The 6,594-nt window shown below is 42.2% G+C and overlaps 1 long non-coding RNA gene across 1 annotated transcript; it reads right to left on the bottom strand.

The window, feature by feature from the left end:
• Positions 1–4,879: 4,879 nt before the first annotated feature.
• Positions 4,880–6,114, bottom strand: LOC121050862. Its single transcript, XR_005804247.1, has 2 exons — positions 5,824–6,114; positions 4,880–5,107 (listed from the first exon to the last, which is right to left on the bottom strand). It is a non-coding gene; the product is annotated as an uncharacterized LOC121050862 (long non-coding RNA).
• Positions 6,115–6,594: the final 480 nt, after the last annotated feature.

The raw sequence follows: 6,594 nt of genomic DNA, 5'->3' as shown, positions 1-6,594 counted from the left end.
TCTCTGAACGTAGAATTTGGCATTTAGTAGCTTTTATCTGCTCATAATGTCCTTCCATCAGCGTCCCTGACTAGTTGAAAAGGGCATTGGATAGGACTTTCTCAGCCACAAGTAAACCATACCTCGACTCAGGTGAGCCGGGCCTCGGCTAAGGTGAAGTAAGTCAGACCTCGGCTGAAGCAAAGTGAGCCAGATCTTGACTAAAGTGAGCCGGGCCTCGGCTGAGGTGAAGCGAGCCGGTCCTCGGCTGAATATTTATTATATCACGGCTCACTATGACCCAGGCCTGCTTCATGTGGGACCCGGCTTAACGTCACGTAGGCCTTGCCAAATTTAGGCTCAAACACCTAGGTCATGTTACTTCAACTATTTGCCACTTCCTACTCGATGCATTCTAACTTCACCACAAATAACCATATACCAAAGTACTAGTCTGATAACATCCTAATCAATTCAAATTTCCAATATCCATTCTTCCAAAATCAATTCCTTGAACCATATATAAGAACCTTACTTCTTATAACAAACAAATGTCAAGAAGGAAATATCCTTCTGTATTCTAGGTTATGATTTCACCTTTGTCAATCTCTGTCAAATTCTGCCTTCTGAGTCCAATATTGCTTCGTAATCCAAACTTCAAAAATTCCAGAGGTTGACTATTAAACTAAATGATGCATTTGTCTATTAAAACGCAATTCACCAATAATAGTACAACAACACTACTCAATAGTTGAATAAACTAATTTCACCCACTTTTGCATTTTCAATTACTTAAGCATACCAGACGATCAATCTTTCTCATAGGCTTGTCATATGATCTAAAACTGACCATAGATTACACACAAAGCAGAAAACTCACACATATATAACCAATTGAAACCATATGTTGTCTCACTATCACTACATGTTTTGAGATCAATGCTCATTGAAAAATAGTTCAGAGGAAAAGACGTGATTGCAAATGTAGACCATAGATCCTTTGATGGTTTCTCTTGGACCAATACAGTTTCGAGAAATGCATCAAATGCCCTTTTATTTGATGTTGTACACTGTTAATGTTTAAAGTTCAGTGGTAGCTAAACCTTGGTTAACGCTAGTCCGTTGGGCGGACCGCTACTTGGATATGGTTGGTGCTGCCGCTACCTGTCAAGTAAAATACAAAGGGGCGTCAAAGGGAGACCGCTTTGGGCGGTCTTCTCTTCTCTGATGCCTAAGTTAGTCAATGTATTTATGTTGACAGAATAATAGTAGGTAAGTAGTAAATGCGTAATTAATGAGGAGAGATGAGAGAACCTTTTATAGGTGTGGAAGAGGCTGACCTCTTCCATGTTTTTGATGTGGGACTGATATGTTTCAGTTCCCAGCTTCTGGAGCTTCTGATGCTATCATGACGCAGAGCGTGGCGACGCTTCAGCGGTGATCTGGGGGTGAGCTGGGGCTCCGGAGGTAGCTTGCTTGGCTGTGTTTCCACAGGTCACACCGTTGGTGGTATTTTGGTACACCTGGCTGTAGCATGAGCGTGGCTCATTATAGCTAATTATGCTTGGCAATGCTCATGTAAGTACAAGTCCCCAGTCAAGGAGGGCAATCTTGGTTGGGGAGTTGCCTAGCAGTTTGAAGCGTTGCCTCTGCTAGACTTGCAGTAAGCATAATTAGCGTCAGTGAGTTGTCAACCATGGACTTACTAAGCAAACACTTTATACCCTTTCGGGTGGGCCCCTACTAGGCCCTCCCAGGGAGTCCCCCAGTCCCCGGCGAAGATAGACCTCCGTTTGGTTGGTGTATTGTTTGTTGAGGGGAGCTGCACTGAGTAGAGGGTGCGAGCCCAATCTTTGGTACTCGAGTGGCGATGGTCAACGTGCCAGATCAGGGCCTTCGTAGACTATTGATGTGTCGCCGTGTCCCAAGGGGATGTAGCCTGACTGAAATGTCGTGTGACGGTCGTCATCAGAATGAGGCGTTGCCTCGGGAATCGCCTTTGGCGGAAGTCCCTCCGCTGAAGGTAAGCGGTAAGCAGTGTCACGGGGACTTGGTTGGCGGTAGCACCAGTGAGCAGTTTTTAGCTCAGCGGAGACCGTCTTGCGTGTAAGATGTACAGGGAGAAGTTCCGCTAGTGGTGTTGCGCTTAGCGGATACTCTCGCTTGCAAGATGAAAAAGGGAGAAGTTCCGCTAGAGGTGTTGCGCTTAGTGGCTACTCTCACTTGCAAGATGAAAAAGGGGAGAAGTTCCGCTAGCGGTGTTGCGCTTAGCGGATACTCTCGCTTGCAAGATAAAAAACGGAGAAGTTCCGCTAGCGGTGTTGCTCTTAGTGGAGACTTCGACGATTGGTAATTTTCCTCTTCAATGGTTACTTCGGGTAGACGCTTCGTTTGACGATGCTCGACACGTGGCCGTCATAGATTGGGTTAGTATGCATGATAACGTCTCCTCAACACGCCCGTCTCTTAGCCATTAATGCGAGTAATTATTGATTTTGTAACCGAGGAGTTGCCTCGGTTAATCCAGAGAGTAAGTGTGTTCGTGGGGCACGTGTACGGCTGTGGTGAGATGTCGTTTTTCAGCGGACGACCTAGATTTGGTTGATGTTGATATAAAAGAGAGGGAAACCATAGTGGTTTTGACATTATCTTCACTTCAAATTCAACTTGTCGTCGTCTTCACGCATTGTTCTCTGAAATTCGAGGAGTGTCCTCTGAAAACTGAGCGATCGCTTCGTTGGGTGAAAGGGAGATCTCTGGGAGTGAAAACATACATTCCGAACGCTCCATATTTTCCATATCGACAAGTTAGCGATTTGAGTTTCTCTGTTTCATTGCTTTCTGTTATTTTCTAGATTTTCGATTTGGGGTGGTTTCGGTCCTTCCCTGGTGTGTTCCGAGGTTGTAAAATGAATTTTGGGGATGGCCTTTGGTGTTTGACAGAGATATGGGGTTTAGGGGTTTGCTAGATGGTCGAATCTAGCTTAGGTGCTGGGCCGAATCTGGGTTGGTGTTCGTGTTTTGGTTATTTCTGGGTAACTGTTCTTGATGTTCTTGGTTGAAAACTGATAGGGATAGCTTAGATCTTGTGTGAATTGACTGGTTTGGGTTTTAGGGTTTGTGATGGCTAGCGTTGTAGAGATCTCAAACAGTGAGGATTCCGGGTCTGACGTGTCATTCAGCGTGGCGGATAGGATATTTATTGATTCGTTATGTCCATCTGTTCCTGCAGGAGCCTCACTGTCGAAACCGCTAGATATCTAACCCTTACAAACCATACCCTGGGACGTAGCCATGGCTCGAGGTGGGTGACCAGAGAGTTCTGGGATAAGAGAGGATGTTGCCGCTGGCGACCGGCACGAGGAGAGGCTAGCGAGCGATAGCGCCGCTAGCTGTTCCGCCAATGGGGGAGACATTGGGGGAGAGGAAATTGAGTTCGCCTGGTTTCTGTGTGACGGAACCGCAGTTGATGAGGTGGGAGGGCCGATGACTGTGGCCTCCGTCAATCACCTGAAGCGGGTGTTCCGCTTGCCTGGAATGGTGAAGTTGCGCCCGCCAACCGCTGACGAGAAGGCTTCCATTCCGCTAGCGGGTACGTTGCCATTCATGAGGCCATCTTCCGCCAAGGTGCCACTTTTTCGCTACTCCCCAATCTCCAAATCCTGGTGTGCGAGTTTGGCCTCGCCTTTAGGCAGATTTGCCCCAACATGTGGCGGTTGCTTATGGCGCTCAACTCGCTATGGCGCTTGTTCAGCTGCGAGGGTCCAACAGTGGCGGAGGTGTTACATTTCTACGAGTTGGTGTACATGAAGCGCCAAGGTTGCAGCGGGCAAGTGAATTTGAGCTGCCGCCAGGGGGCGCCCAAGTTAATCGGGAATCTGAAGGATTTCATGTCTCCCTGGCGGAGGAGCCGATATTCAGGATTAAGTCTGAGTTTCAACCTATCCGAGGTTGCCGCTGGCCCCCGTCAATCCGAGTTGCTAGCCTTGCTTGTATTATAATTCCTCTACTTTGTTCTAATCACCTTTTTTTTTTCTTTGGCGGGCTGGCGTTACAACCTAACGCGTGAAGAAGAGTGCTATGTGGAGAGGATTAGAGGTTGTTGGCAGAATCTCAACCTTCTTGACCTTCGACTTCTCACCGGTTGGGAACTGTTGGTCGATCAACAGTTGACACACGCCCTTGGTAAGTGATTTCTGCTGATCCTTGCCCTAGCTTTGGTTTTGTCACACCCCAACTCAGGGATTTTTTTTTTTTTTGAGTTGAAGGTATGACTTGTACTAAAGAATAGAAACATAATAAAGAAAATTCGTAGTCCATTTGAATCAGATTTGAAGTACTGAAAGAAATAACCAAGTTGCCTTTCCAGCAAAATTACTCATGCAAAAAGCTAACTTCATGGTGACATAAATCCTTTGTATATATGAATTCCAAAAAGGAAAAGGTTTGTTTCATTTGAAACATGGGGATGTCTAATTTTGAAATGCTGGTGCCTCCAAGCAAGATTGAATAGAAAGCTAGTAAAAGAAATACCAAGAACATGACAGTGCTGCTGTCTTTAAAAAAATCATGCAACAGACCTGTAACTTTGAAAAATCATAACTAATTCTAGAAAAATCGTTTTCAAGAGATTCAAATTTTGAAATGATCTTTAAGATGTCTACTGCAACTTTTATGAAGACATCAACTTCAAATACCCAACCAAAATGTACAGTTTTCAGTAAAAAGGCAACTGCATCAAAAGCTCAGAAACACAATTGCAGATTTGCAGATCTCTGTTCTACCTTGAATTTAACCAATGAATTTTAAACATAAGAGCTGGAAAAATAATGAAACCAATCAAAGAACTTAGAATCAATTAAAAGACATAACCGATTCAATGAACATAGCATGGATTATTGAAAAAAAAGAAATTTATATTGCAGCAAACATAATTATATAGATTACAGTACAAACTTTCTTGATAGTTCATTATTCCCACAGAAATTTCAAACCTATACTTCAAAGGCAAACTACAAACTGGCAGCTTTTGCTCTTATTCTAGGAAACTAAACAAAACAAGTCTCACACTTCCTTCATATTAATCACAAGCTCTTCAAAAGGGAAAATTAAACTTCATGTTCAGTACCTGCAATATTTAATAGGGGTGAGCATCAATAGCTCAGTAGGAGGCTAAGCCTCTTTAAATAAACAACACAAACCGGTAACAATCAAAACAGCAACACATGGATGCATGCAATGCTATTTTCAGCTATTACCCTGTTAACTCACATGCTAAGACACCAAGAGTCAACATGTCTCATACCATGTAATTTACCTTTTTGAGGTGACTCCAGCTGAAATAACATATGAATTAACCCCATAACCCAAACCATGATTCCCTTTTTGCTAGTCATCTTACTTAATCTCGATCACCAAAATCGTACAGCTCTATTAGCTCACCTGAAATTTGGTCCTTACGGATTAAGCTCAACTACACAAAAGAATACTCTCACATATTTCATTCCCATTCTATTCTATCAAAACCATGCCTCAAACTTCATGAACATGCTAATGAAACAATATGATAAACAACAGATAACACCCATTAACTCAACCATCAATCAAATTTCATAATTAAAATCACATATAGCAACACAGCAACCAAAATTTCATAATTAAAATCACATATAGCAACACAGAAACCAAACAAATTAAATAGAGGTTTCCCCAGATCCCCCTACCTTGTTTCGGAAATTAGTTTATACTTCTCAGGTTCCTTCTTAGTCTCAAAATTTCTCCTTCCCTCACTCCTTTTTTTTGTAAACAAATATAGGGGAACTCAATAAAGAAAGTAGAACAAACCTGGATATTTATAGTGTATGGCAAAGAGGTCAGATTTTAATTCTAGATAAGCACAACAGAGAGTAGATTTGGATGCCAACACTATCGGCTTCCTCTATGTTTCGATAAGGACTGCCACCTCCTGGTTCTAGGTCTCCACCACATGCTTCTAGGGATCCACCTCCTGCTTCTAGCTTTGATGACTCACAACTATGGTAACTGACTCTCCAAGGCTCTTCAGCAACATCGACACCTCCAGCTTCTAAGATTATTCTTATATGGGTGGTCTATCGTAGTGGTACTGAACCTTTGGTTTAGGTGGAGTGGTGCTTGCAAAGAGAAAAATAGGGGAGGAAGACGATGAAGGTAGCAGACGAGGGTTTTGAGATTGGTTTGTCGTTAAACGACATCCAACAGAAGTATAAATCAATTGGTCTTGGGCTTTTAAAATTAACTTGGGTTTTAAAAAAAAATAAAACAAATAAAACAAATAATGGGCTTTAAAAAAATAAATAAATAAAACAAATAATGGGCTGGTCTAAAAATATAGAGATAGCATGTATACTTATATCTAAACAACACGTCTTGGTGATGTGTGTGTGTATATATTTATATATATCACACCATAAAATAATTATACATATACACGCACCCATAATTAAGAATATAAGTTAATACTCAAGCAAAAAATAAAATATTCACTATATCTTACTTTCTTAATATTACTTTTATTATTAAAAGTATAGGTCGTTACAGGTTTCTATTAAGCTAACCCGTTGTTTTTATATAGAC

The sequence above is a fragment of the Rosa chinensis genome, chromosome 7 (genome assembly GCF_002994745.2).
Source record: "Rosa chinensis cultivar Old Blush chromosome 7, RchiOBHm-V2, whole genome shotgun sequence".
Classification (NCBI taxonomy): Eukaryota; Viridiplantae; Streptophyta; class Magnoliopsida; order Rosales; family Rosaceae; genus Rosa; species Rosa chinensis.
This window is presented reverse-complemented; position numbering and strand designations above follow the sequence as displayed.